This window comes from Oncorhynchus clarkii, chromosome 5, assembly GCF_045791955.1.
Source record: "Oncorhynchus clarkii lewisi isolate Uvic-CL-2024 chromosome 5, UVic_Ocla_1.0, whole genome shotgun sequence".
NCBI classification, from domain to species: Eukaryota; Metazoa; Chordata; class Actinopteri; order Salmoniformes; family Salmonidae; genus Oncorhynchus; species Oncorhynchus clarkii.
The window spans coordinates 82,910,338-82,922,193 of record NC_092151.1 but is presented as its reverse complement, the minus strand read 5'-3'; positions in this window follow the sequence as shown (position 1 = coordinate 82,922,193).

Sequence of the window (11,856 nt, the reverse complement as noted above, 5' to 3'; positions counted from 1 at the left end):
ACCTCGGACTGGGGCGACGATTCACCTTCCAACAGGACAACAACCCTAAGCCCGCAGCCAAGACAACACAGGAGTGGATTCGGGACAAGTCTCTGAATGTCCTTGAGTGGCCCAGCCAGAGCCCGGACATGGACCTGAAAGTAGCTGAGCAGTGACGCTCCCCATCCAACCTGACAGAGCTTGAGAGAATCTGCAGAGAAGAATGGGAGAAACTCCCCAAATACAGGTGTGCCAAGCTTGTAGCATCATATCCAAGAAGACTCAAGGCTGTAATCGCTGCCAAAGGTGGTTACAGATACCTTGACAAAAATGTAGGGGTGTGGATCAGAAAACCAGTCCATATCTGATATAACCACTATTTGCCTCGTGCATGTGCTTCGCATAGCATTGACCAGGCTGTTGATTGTGGCCTGTGGAATGTTATCCCACTTCTCTTCAATGGCTGTGTGGAATTGCTCGATATTGGCGGGATCTGGAACACTCTGTTGTTTACGTAGATCCAGAGCATCTCAAACATGCTCAATGGGTGACATGTCTGGTGAGTATGTAGGCCATGGAAGAACAGGGACATGTTCAGCTTCCAGGAATTGTGTGCAGATCCTTGTGACATGGGGCCATTGCATTTTCAAATAAAATGTTATTAGTCAGATGCCGAATACAACAGGTGTAGTAGACCTTAGTGAAATGCTTACTTCCGAGCCCCTAACCGACAGTGCAGTTTCAAAAAATATGGATAAGAATAAGAAAGAAAAGTAACAAGTAATTAAAGAGGAGCAGTAAAAAATAACAAGTGAGGTGATGGTGGCAGATGAATGGCACAACAATGGTCTGCAGGATCTTACCACAGTATTTCTGTACATTCAAATTGACATCGATAAAATGCAATTTTGTTCATTGTCCATAGCTTATGCCTGCCTGTACCATAACCCCACCAACACAACGGGGGATTCTGTTCACAATGTTGACATCAGCGAACCGTTTGCCCACATGACGCGATACACACTGTCTGCCATCTGCCCAGTAAAATTGAAACCGGGATTCATCCGTGAAGAGCACACTTCTCCAGCATGTCGGTGAGCATTTTCCCACTGAAGTCAGTTATGACGCCAAACTACAGTTAGGTCAAGACGACGAGCACGGAGATGAGCTTCCCTGAGACAGTGCAAATCAACAGTGTCATCAGCTGTCAAGTCTCAAATGATCCCACAGGTGAAGAAGCCAGATTTGGAGGTCCTGGGCTGGAATGGTTGGACATCATTTTTTGGGGTCAGGGACAGCCCTAGTTTGCACAGATCAGAGGGTTAAGCACACACACTTTTGTTTAACTAGGCAAGTCAGTTAAGAACAAATTCTTATTTAGAATGACAGCCTACCAGGGGAACAGTGGGATAACTGCCTTGTTCAGGGGCAGAGCAACTGATTTTTACTTTGTCAGCTAGGGGATTTGATCCAGCAACCTTTCAGTTACTAGCCCAACACTCTAACCACTAGGCTACCAGCCGCTCTTAATATGAAGTTTTGGTATGTCAATGAAGTCGGTAAAAGTAAGTGAGAAGGGTTGATCATGTCTAATGAAGTTGGTAAAATATACAATTTTAACAGTATATTAGTAGGAATTGGATACCCTTCAAGTGGGAATTATAGTCATATGTATCGGCAGGAATTGGCTGGCCTACAATTAAAGATACATAGTTTGGATTGTAAGGTAGTAGGAATTGGTTGGTCTACATGAGAGGAGAAAGATAAGGTAATTACAGAATTGTAATGTTTTGGCTGGTAATAGGACAGGTTGAGTATAGAGAAGTCGTGAAAGACCAGTAGATGGGTAGAATTCTGTTGGTTAAGAGACGTAGTTGGATAAAGAGAGATGAAATTATATGTGTGTATAATGTGTTACTAGAGATTTGATAAAGTAACAATAAAAAATAATACAATATATATGAACTAAGCAAAAAAAGGAACGTCCTCTCACTGTCAACTGCGTTTATTTTCAGCAAACTTAACATGTGTAAATATTTGTATGAACATAACAAGATTGAACAACTGAGACATAAACTGAACAAGTTCCACAGACATGTGACTAACAGAAATTGAATAATGTGTCCCTGAACAAAGGGGGATCAAAATCAAAAGTAACCGTCAGTGTCTGGTGTGGCCACCAGTTGCATTAAGTACTGCAGTGCATCTCCTCATGGACTGCACCAGATTTGCCAGTTCTTGCTGTGAGATGTTACCCCACTCTTCCACTAAGGCACCAAGTTCCCAAACATTTCTGGGGGGAATGGCCCTAGCCCTCACCCTCCGATCCAACAGGTCCCAGTCGTGCTCAATGGGATTGAGATCCGGGCTCTTCGCTGGCCATGGCAGAACACTGTCAGGAAGGATACCACATGAGGGAGGAGGATGTCTTCCCTGTAACGCACAGCGTTGAGATTGCCTGCAATGACAACAAGCTCTGTCCGATGATGCTGTGACACACCGCCCCAGACCATGACGGACACTCCACCTCCAAATTGATCCCGCTCCAGAGTGCAGGCCTCGGTGTAATGCTCATTCCTTCGAAGATAAACACAAATCCGATATTCACCCCTGGTGAGACAAAACCGCGACTCGTCAGTGAAGATAACTTTTTGCCAGTCCTGTCTGGTCCAGCGACGGTGGGCTTGTACCCATAGGTGACGTTGTTGCCGGTGATGTCTGGTGAGGACCTGCCTTACAACAGACCTACAAGCCCTCAGTCCAGCATCTCTCAGCCTATTGCGGACAGTCTGACCACTGATGGAGGGATTGTGCGTTCCTGGTGTAACTCGGGCAGTTATTGTTGCCATCCTATGCATGTGTGATGTTTGGATGTACTGATCCTGTGCAGGTGTTGTTACACGTGGTCTGCCACTGCGATGATGATCAGCTGTCCATCCTGTTTCCCTGTAGCACTGTCTTAGGCGTCTCACAGTACGGACATGGCAATTTATTGCCTTGGTCACATCTGCAGTCCTCATGCCTCCTTGCATCATGCCTAAGGCACCTTCACTCAGATGAGCAGGGACCCTGGGCATCTTTCTTTTGGTGTTTTTCAGAGTCAGTAGAAAGGCCTCTTTAGTGTTCTAAGTTTTCATAACTGTGACCTTAATTGCCTACTGTCTGTAAGCTGTTAGTGTCTTAATGACCGTTCCACAGGTGCATATTCATTAATTGTTTGTTTCATTGAACAAGCATGGGAAACAGTGTTCAAACCCTTTACAATGAAGATCTGTGAAGTTATTTGGATTTTTACGAATTGTCTTTGAAAGACAGGGTCCTGAAAAAGGGACGTTTCTTTTTGCTGAGTATATACTGTATATACACACACACACACATACAACTTGCTCACCCACACGTAGATGTACGGAAGTGGTGTACAACTATTCTGAAAATGTCCGGAGTGGTCCCTTTATGGAGCTTTTGATAAAGACAGGTCTGGGAAATAAAGTATCAATTAAAGACAAAGATTGTTGCATTTTCTGTGCTTTTCTTCCAACAAAAAATATAACTGCCCCAACTTGTTAGGTAGAGACTTGTTGAGTAAACTTAATGCTACAATTTATTGCACCCCTGATGGAGTGCTCTTTGACATCCCAAATTATGAGGTCTTGACCAATGTGTAAGTAGGCAAATGAAACCACTTCCCCAGGAGGAATGGGGGTCTGACACTGCCTCGCAGTCTATTCTGAACCACTTCCCCAGGAGGAGTGGGGGTCTGACACTGCCTCGCAGTCTATTCTGAACCACTTCCCCAGGAGGAGTGGGGGTCTGACACTGCCTCCCAGTCTGTTCTGAACCACTCCCCCAGGAGGAGTGGGGGTCTGACACTGCCTCCCAGTCTATTCTGAACCACTCCCCCAGGAGGAGTGGGGGTCTGACACTGCCTCCCAGTCTATTCTGAACCACTCCCCCAGGAGGAGTGGGGGTCTGACACTGCCTCCCAGTCTATTCTGAACCACTTCCCCAGGAGGAGTGGGTGTCTGACACTGCCTCCCAGTCTATTCTGAACCACTCCCCCAGGAGGAGGGGTGTCTGACACTGCCTCCCAGTCTATTCTGAACCACTCCCCCAGGAGGAGTGGGGGTCTGACACTGCCTCCCAGTCTATTCTGTCTCAGGTGCCAGAAACCTTATCTACAGAACATTCCAATGGCAGTGGACTGATATGCAGTGCCAGCCCAGTTGTAATTCATGTTGATCCCAAGCAGAAACTCCCCAGGTTACCTCAATAGCCCATTATGCCAGAGGTAACAGAAGGGATTAGAACGATTATTTAATCACTGCTGACACAGGGTAAGCTGTTTATAACCAAAAGTGTTTGCAACACACCCATTTTTCCTGTTAAGAAACCTAGGAGAGATGAGTGATTCCTGGTTCAGGACCTGAGAGCTGTAAATTATGTGGTAATCCCAGTTTATCCCGTGGTACGCAACCCAGTTACCATCCTGTCATCAGTTCACCCAGAGGCAGAATGGTTAACTGTAATAAATCTCTGTAGTGCGTTTTTCTCTGTTCGAGTGCACAAGGATAGTCAGTACCTGTTTGCATTATATGGATGACATCTCGATGGCATCTATGAGTAGAGAAACACACATTAAAGATGTTACCACTGTATTGCAAACATTAGCACCCAAAGACCACAAGGCATCCAAAAACAACTTACAGCTGTATCAATCTAAGGTTTTGTATTTGGGCCATCACCTCTCCTGTGGTCGGCTCTCCCTCACCGACATTAGTTAAGTCTATTTTAGACTGCCTGGCACCAACTACAACTTGTCAGATGAGCATTTTTGGGAATGGCAGGTTACTGTCGTCAGTGGATCCTGAGTATTCCATCCTTGCCTCTGGTCTCGAGAGCGACCTTAAAAATGAACATGGAATGGCGCTCGGACGTCGCCGGTCCACTAACTGCCGGTCCTGGCAACCATCATTACGCACACCTGGCAACCATCATTACGCACAATTGCGACCCATCATGATTGACACCTGGACTTCATCACTCCCTGATTACTTCCCCATTATCTAGCACTCCGTTGTATCACCCATTAGGTAGTATTGTTTCCTGTTTTTATGTTTAGACGCTACTCCTGTTTTTGTATTCACTCCATGTTCGTTCCTATTAAACTCACCGACTGCACCTGCTTCCTGACTCCCTGCATCTCCGTTATATCATGTTTGTTTTGTTTGGTTTAAAAAAACATTTTTTGTAGCTCTAGGTATAGTAGCGGTAAAAGCATATCATTGTTTGAGAGTGATCCATGTGTATTAGCAGTAGTGATTGAGGGGGCTTTCCTATTGCAAAGAGTAGAAGGGTCCAAGTTAAAGGAAACATATATGGAGACTAGTCAAAGTAACAAAGACAAAGTTAACTGGAAAGATTCATAGTACTCATGGTCTATCAGTTGAGGTCAAATTTAATGAATGGATGGGCTGAATGGTAATGTTATTTGTAGCTTTCAGATAGCAGTCTACTCATGCAATATATTAGTAATTTGAAGAACATAGGGTTTCAATACCCGGTCACATGACGAATACTAGTATGAACAGCATTTGGTTGCCATTGTTTGGTTTTATTGTGTGCCTAAGCAAACAGGGGGATTGAGCTTTGGGACTGATATTACATTTGGAGATGCCATCTGGTGTTTGGGTTAAATATAAGCTTCCTGTGGACTAATAGATAAGCCGCCAGTGAAAATGAACGGTACTCACTGAACTCAAACAGGCTGTAAGGGACACAGTGGGAAAATTTTGAATGGAGGTATGAATAATTAAAAAGGATACATTTTTGATGATATCCAATTATTATTTCTCAACAGCAGTAGATTTAAGAAGGTAATGTCATATAAAACAATAATCATTACATGGAACACTGTCCAAAATGTACATACAAGTATATACAAATAAAGTAGATACAAATAAATGTTTTTAGTACAAGGGCTGTGTCACGTTCTGACCTTTATTTTCTTCGTTTTGTATTTCTTTAGTATGGTCAGGGCGTGAGTTGGGTGGGCAGTCTATGTTTGTTTTTCTATGTTTTGGGGCATTTCTATGTTTCGGCCTAGTATGGTTCTCAATCAGAGGCAGGTGTCATTAGTTGTCTCTGATTGAGAATCATACTTAGGTAGCCTGGGTTGCACTGTTTGTTTGTGGGTGATTGTCTATGTTGATTGCTTGTTTCAGCACAGTTCGCATTAGCTTCACGGTTGTTAGTTTGTTTACTGGTTTTGTATAGTTTTCAGTGTTCAGTACTTTCTTGATTAAAGATTTACCATGGACACTTACCACGCCGCATATTGGTCCTCTGATCCTTTTCGCCTCTCCTCTTCAGATGAAGAGGAGGACGACCGTGACAGAATCACACACCAACCGAGGACCAAGCGGCGTGGTAAAAGACAGCGTCGACAGCAGCAGCAGCTACAACAACAGCGGCCAGCATCACAGGACTACACAACTTGGGAGGAGATCAGTCAGTTCAGATGAAGAGGAGGACGACCGTGACAGGCTGTGGGAAAAAAGAAAGAGCTGATAAGCCACCGCCAACTTTTTGACGGCCCAAGCAGATTTGTTAAAAAACATGTTCCGTATTTTGACTAGTTGATGCTCCAGGGACAGAAAGTACAGAACAAAAGCCATGGGTAAATGCAACAGGTCTACTCGATAAGATTCCAACTGAAAGGAGCTTTGGGATTGTTTAATTTAGAAGGTGTCTATTTCGCTTCATGGGACTCTATATAATCTGATGTGTCTCCAGTATGATTAAGTATATGCATCGAGTAAACTAGATGGAAAAAGAGAGGGAGGTACACAGGCCTAGTAGTACCAAATATTACACATTTAGAACTAATTAAGATTGAGAATTTTTAGGACTGATTATGATGTAATATAGTGAAAACGAACTAAATCCTAGAACTGATGGAATGTCCAAGTATTCTGAAGTATGAAGAAGTGTATTGACACAAATCTTACCAGATTTATATTTATATCCCTGACCTTTTTTTCTTTACCCTTTGTAATTGGTCAATAATTCTAATTCTGATTCGGAAGGATGAGAAGGAAAGAGACTGTGAAGAAAGCAAAGAAGGAGGGGTGGGTGAGCTACTCACACAACAATGCATCAGTAGTGTGAGAGAAACCTGTCTCTAGTCTACTTGACTATTCCTTGAATTCTGTTATGGGATACAATTATTTCCTTATGGATTTATCAAGGGATTGTAATTCAAAATGTATTTGCTGTTCTGATTAGTTCATTAAATTATGAGTGTGTATATATATATATATATATATATATATATATTCACTTATGATTCACTGTATCACAATTCCAGTGCGTCAGAAGCTAAGTTGACAGTGCCTTTAATTAAACAGCTTGTTCCAGAAAATTATGTTTTCAGACAAATTCCAGAAAATTATGTCATGGCTTTAGAAGCTTCTGATTGGCTAATTGACATCATTTGAGTCAATTGGAGGTGTACCTGTAGATGTATTTCAAGGCCTACCTTCCAACTCAGCGCCTCTTTGTTTGACATCATGGGAAAATGAAAAGAAATCAGCCAAGACCTAATTTAAGACCACAAATCTGGTTCATCCTTGGGAGCAATTTCCAAACGCCTGAAGGTACCACGTTCATCTGTACAAACAATATTACGCAAGTATAAACACCATGGGACCATGCAGCCGTCACACCTCTCAGGAAGGAGACGCCTTCTGTCTCCTAGAGATGAATGTACTTTGGTGCGAAAAGTGCAAATCAATCCCAGAACAACAGCAAAAGACCCTGTGAAGATGCTGGAGCAAACAGGTACAAAAGTATCTATGTTCACAGTAAAACAAGTCCTATATCGGAGTAACCTGAATGGCTGCTCAGCAAGGAAGAAGCCACTCCTCCAAAACCGCCATAAAAAAGCCAGACTATGGATTGCAACTGCACATGGGGACAAAGATGGTACTTTTTGGAGAAATGTCCTCTGATCTGATGGAGCAAAAATAGAACTGTTTGGCCAAAATGACCATCGTTATGTTTGGAGGAAAAAGGGGGACGCTTGCAAGCCAAAGAACACCATCCCAACCGTGTAGCACTGGGGTGGCAGCATCATGTTGTGGGGATGCTTTGCTGCAGGAGGGACTGGTGTACTTCACAAAATAGATGGCATCATGAGGACGGAAAATTATGTGGATATATTGAAGCAACATCTCAAGACATCAGTTATAGCTTGGTCGCAAATGGGTCTTCCAAATGGACAATGACCCCAAGCATACTTCCAAAGTTGTGGCAAAATGGTTTAAGGACAACAAAGTCAAGGTATTGGAGTGGCCATCACAACGCCCTGACCTCAAATCTATAGAACATTTGTGGGCAGAACTGAAAGAGCGTGTGCGAGCAAGGAGGCCTGCCAACCTGACTCAGTTACACCAGCTCTGTCAGGAGGAATATGGCCAAAATTCACCCAATTTATTGTGGGAAGCTTGTGGAAGGCTACACAAAATGTTTTACCAAAATGAAACAATTTAAAGGCAATGCTACCAAATACCAATTGAATGTATGTAAACTGACCCACTGGGAATGTGATGAAAGAAATAAAAGCTGAAATAAATCATTCTCTCTACTATTATTCCGACATTTCAAAAATGTTAAATAAAGTGGTGATCCTAACTGACCTAAAACAGGGAATTTTTACTAGGATTAAATGTCAAGAATTGTGAAAAACTAAGTTTAAATGTATTTGGCTGAGGTGTATGTAAACTTCTGACTTCAACTGTATATATATGTACAGAAGAACCTGAAAAGGTATGTTTGACAATTTAATTTATTAAATTGACAGAGATAATGATTTCCAATTAATTGAGATTGGCTGGATTATCAAAAGTGTAACCAGTAGTTCAAATGTAAGGGTACATTCACCACCAGGTTCACTTATCCCTAAGGCCGAAGCCACATTGGATTTCCGCGAAGGTGGGACTTCTGTCAGTACTGGGGTTTTGTTCTGAATGAGCTTTGCAAAAGCAAGTTTAACTGATAAATCAATGTCAATGATAAATCAAACCTGTATAGGCTATTTGGGAATTAAACTTTAATTAACCTGACAACATTGTTTATCTAGCTTAATGTGGAAAAGTTTAAATTGTCTCATTTGTAGAAAACCAATCAATTTGGATATTACTTAAAAGATCCACCTGAAAAGGTAAGTCTGGCAAGTTTAACTTTAAGTTTAACTAGTTGAAATTGAATGAGACCAATATACAATCATTTTAAATTGGTTGCAGAAGATACAATGAACCCCGTTTCAATAGACGTGAGCATATGGTCAATGTCACATAGAACACATTTTTTTAATAAAAAAATATTACTGCCGATTCTTCACCACCAGGGGTCACTGATCGCAGAAAGCTGAACTCAAACGGGAGTCCAAAGGAGCCGTTTTCCCAGGCACAGGGTGTCACACTGTGAACAATGGGAAAAAATGATTGCTTTCTCTTTGTTAGATTAGCATCTCGTGCCCTGCTAATCCTATTTGTACAGAAATATCACTTTCAAGCACCAAATAGGTTCCCTTAAGCAAGGGAATGATTTTACTAATAACGTCTTACGTTACAACTCTTTTCAGCGTTATTTTCACAATGTTCTAACCAGAACAGTGAAACCGGAAAACGAAATACACAGTGGTCTACTGACGCTACTGAAAACACGAGGAACAGAGAATTATCGCTTGGTCAAGCTAATATATCCTCAAATTTCAATCGCCTGGCCCTATGTCCTCGCTCGAGGAATTAATAATGATCGAGTCTACCCGGTTCTGAAACACGAGAGACAGAAATAGCATGTTTGGCCCAACGTGTCTATTTGCCAACTTTCTATAAGTAGCTGGATCGTGTCCTAGCACTAGAAATGTAATCACTAACTTTACCATCTCCTAAGACATCCTGAGGTTATCAGATACGCAACACCAGGACAACTTCTATGTGCAACACACACACCAAACGGCTCTATTTGTATCTAACGCACCTCACAGAGTTCAAGTAACAGACTCATCTCAACATCAACTGTTCAGAGGAGACTACGTGAATCAGGCCATCATGGTCGATTTTGCTGCAAAGAAACCAATACTAAAGGATATCAATAAGAAGAAGAGACTTGGGCCAAGAATCATGAGCTATGGACATTAGACCGGTGGGAATCTGAGATTTTGAGAAATTTTTGATTTTTGTTTCAAACGCCATGTCTTTGTGAGACGCAAAGTAGGTGCGTGTGTGGTTCCCACCATGAAGTATGGAGGAAGAAGTAGATTTATTGAGCACTTTTTTGGTTACTACTTGACTCCATCCATATGTGTTATTTCATAATTATTCTACAATGTAGAAAATAGTCCAAATAAAGAAAAACCCTTGAATGAGTAGGTGTTCTAAAACTTTTGACTGGTGCTGTATATTAAACATTTTCTTTAAAAAATCACATAAGTTGCATGGTTTCACACTGTGTGCATTAATAAGGGTTAACATTCATTTTGTTTACTACCCCATCTCTGTACCCCCCACAAACAGTTGTGAATTTCAAGCACAGATTCAACCACATACAGACCACAGAGCTTTAACAATGCCTTGCAAAGAAGGGCATCAATGGTAAATGGGTAGAAAAATCAACAACTGACACTTTAATATCCCTTTGACCATGGTAAATGTATTAATTAGGTTTTGGATGGTGTCTCAATACACACAGTCACAACAAAGATACAGGAGTGCTTTCTAACTGAGTGGACAGAAAGGAAGGAAACCTCTCAGGGATTTCAACATAAGGCCTATGTTCATTTTAAAAACAGTAAATATTGCACAATCCAGGTGTTCAAAGCCATTACACTTAAATCTGTAATTGCTGCCAAAGGTGTTTCTTGTCTTGATCAATATTCGTGTTTCATTATTCTTACATTTTGTTACAAATGTTAGGGGGAAAAAATCACTTTGACATTAGAGTAGTTGGTGTAGATCGTTGACAAAAAATACACAATTAAATACATTTTAATCCCACTTTGTAACACAATAAAATCCAAGTGGGCTGAATACTTACACTATATTATATTATGTTATACACACCCGTTCAATTGAGTGGATTCAGCTTTTTCAGCTACATCCTTTGCTGACAGGTGTATAAAATCGAGCACACAGCCATGCAGTCTCCATAGACAAACATTGTCAGTAGAATGGCCTTACTGAAGAGCTCAGTGACTGTCAACGTGCACTGTCATAGGATGCCACTTTTCCAACAAGTCGGTTTATCAAATTTCTGCCCTGCTAGAGCTGCCCCGGTGAACTGTAAGTGCTGTTATTGTGAAGTGGAAACATCTAGAAGCAGTAACAAAGTGGTATGCCACCCAAGCTCATAGAAAAAGACTGCTGAGTAATGAAGCCCATATAGCGTACAAATCGTCAATCCTCTTTTGCAACACTCAGGCCCGAGTTCCAAACTTCCTCTGGAAGCAACGTCAGCGCAATAACTGAAATGGGTTTGAAATGAAATGGGTTTCCATGGCCGAGCAGCCGCACACAAGCCTATGATCACCAAGTGCTATGCCAAGCGGCGGCTGGAGTGGTGTAACGCTCGCCACCATTGGACTCTGGAGAGGTGGAAATGCGTTCTCTGGAGTGATGAATCACGCTTCACCATCTGGCATTCCGATGGCCAAATCTGTGTTTGGAAGATACCAGGAGAATGCTACCTGCCCCATTGCATAGTGTCAAATGTCACGTTTGGTAGAGGAGGAATATTAGTCTGGGGCTGATTTTCATGGTTCAGGCCCCTTATTTCCAGTGAAGGGAAATCTTAACGCTACAGCAAGCCCGACCTCAC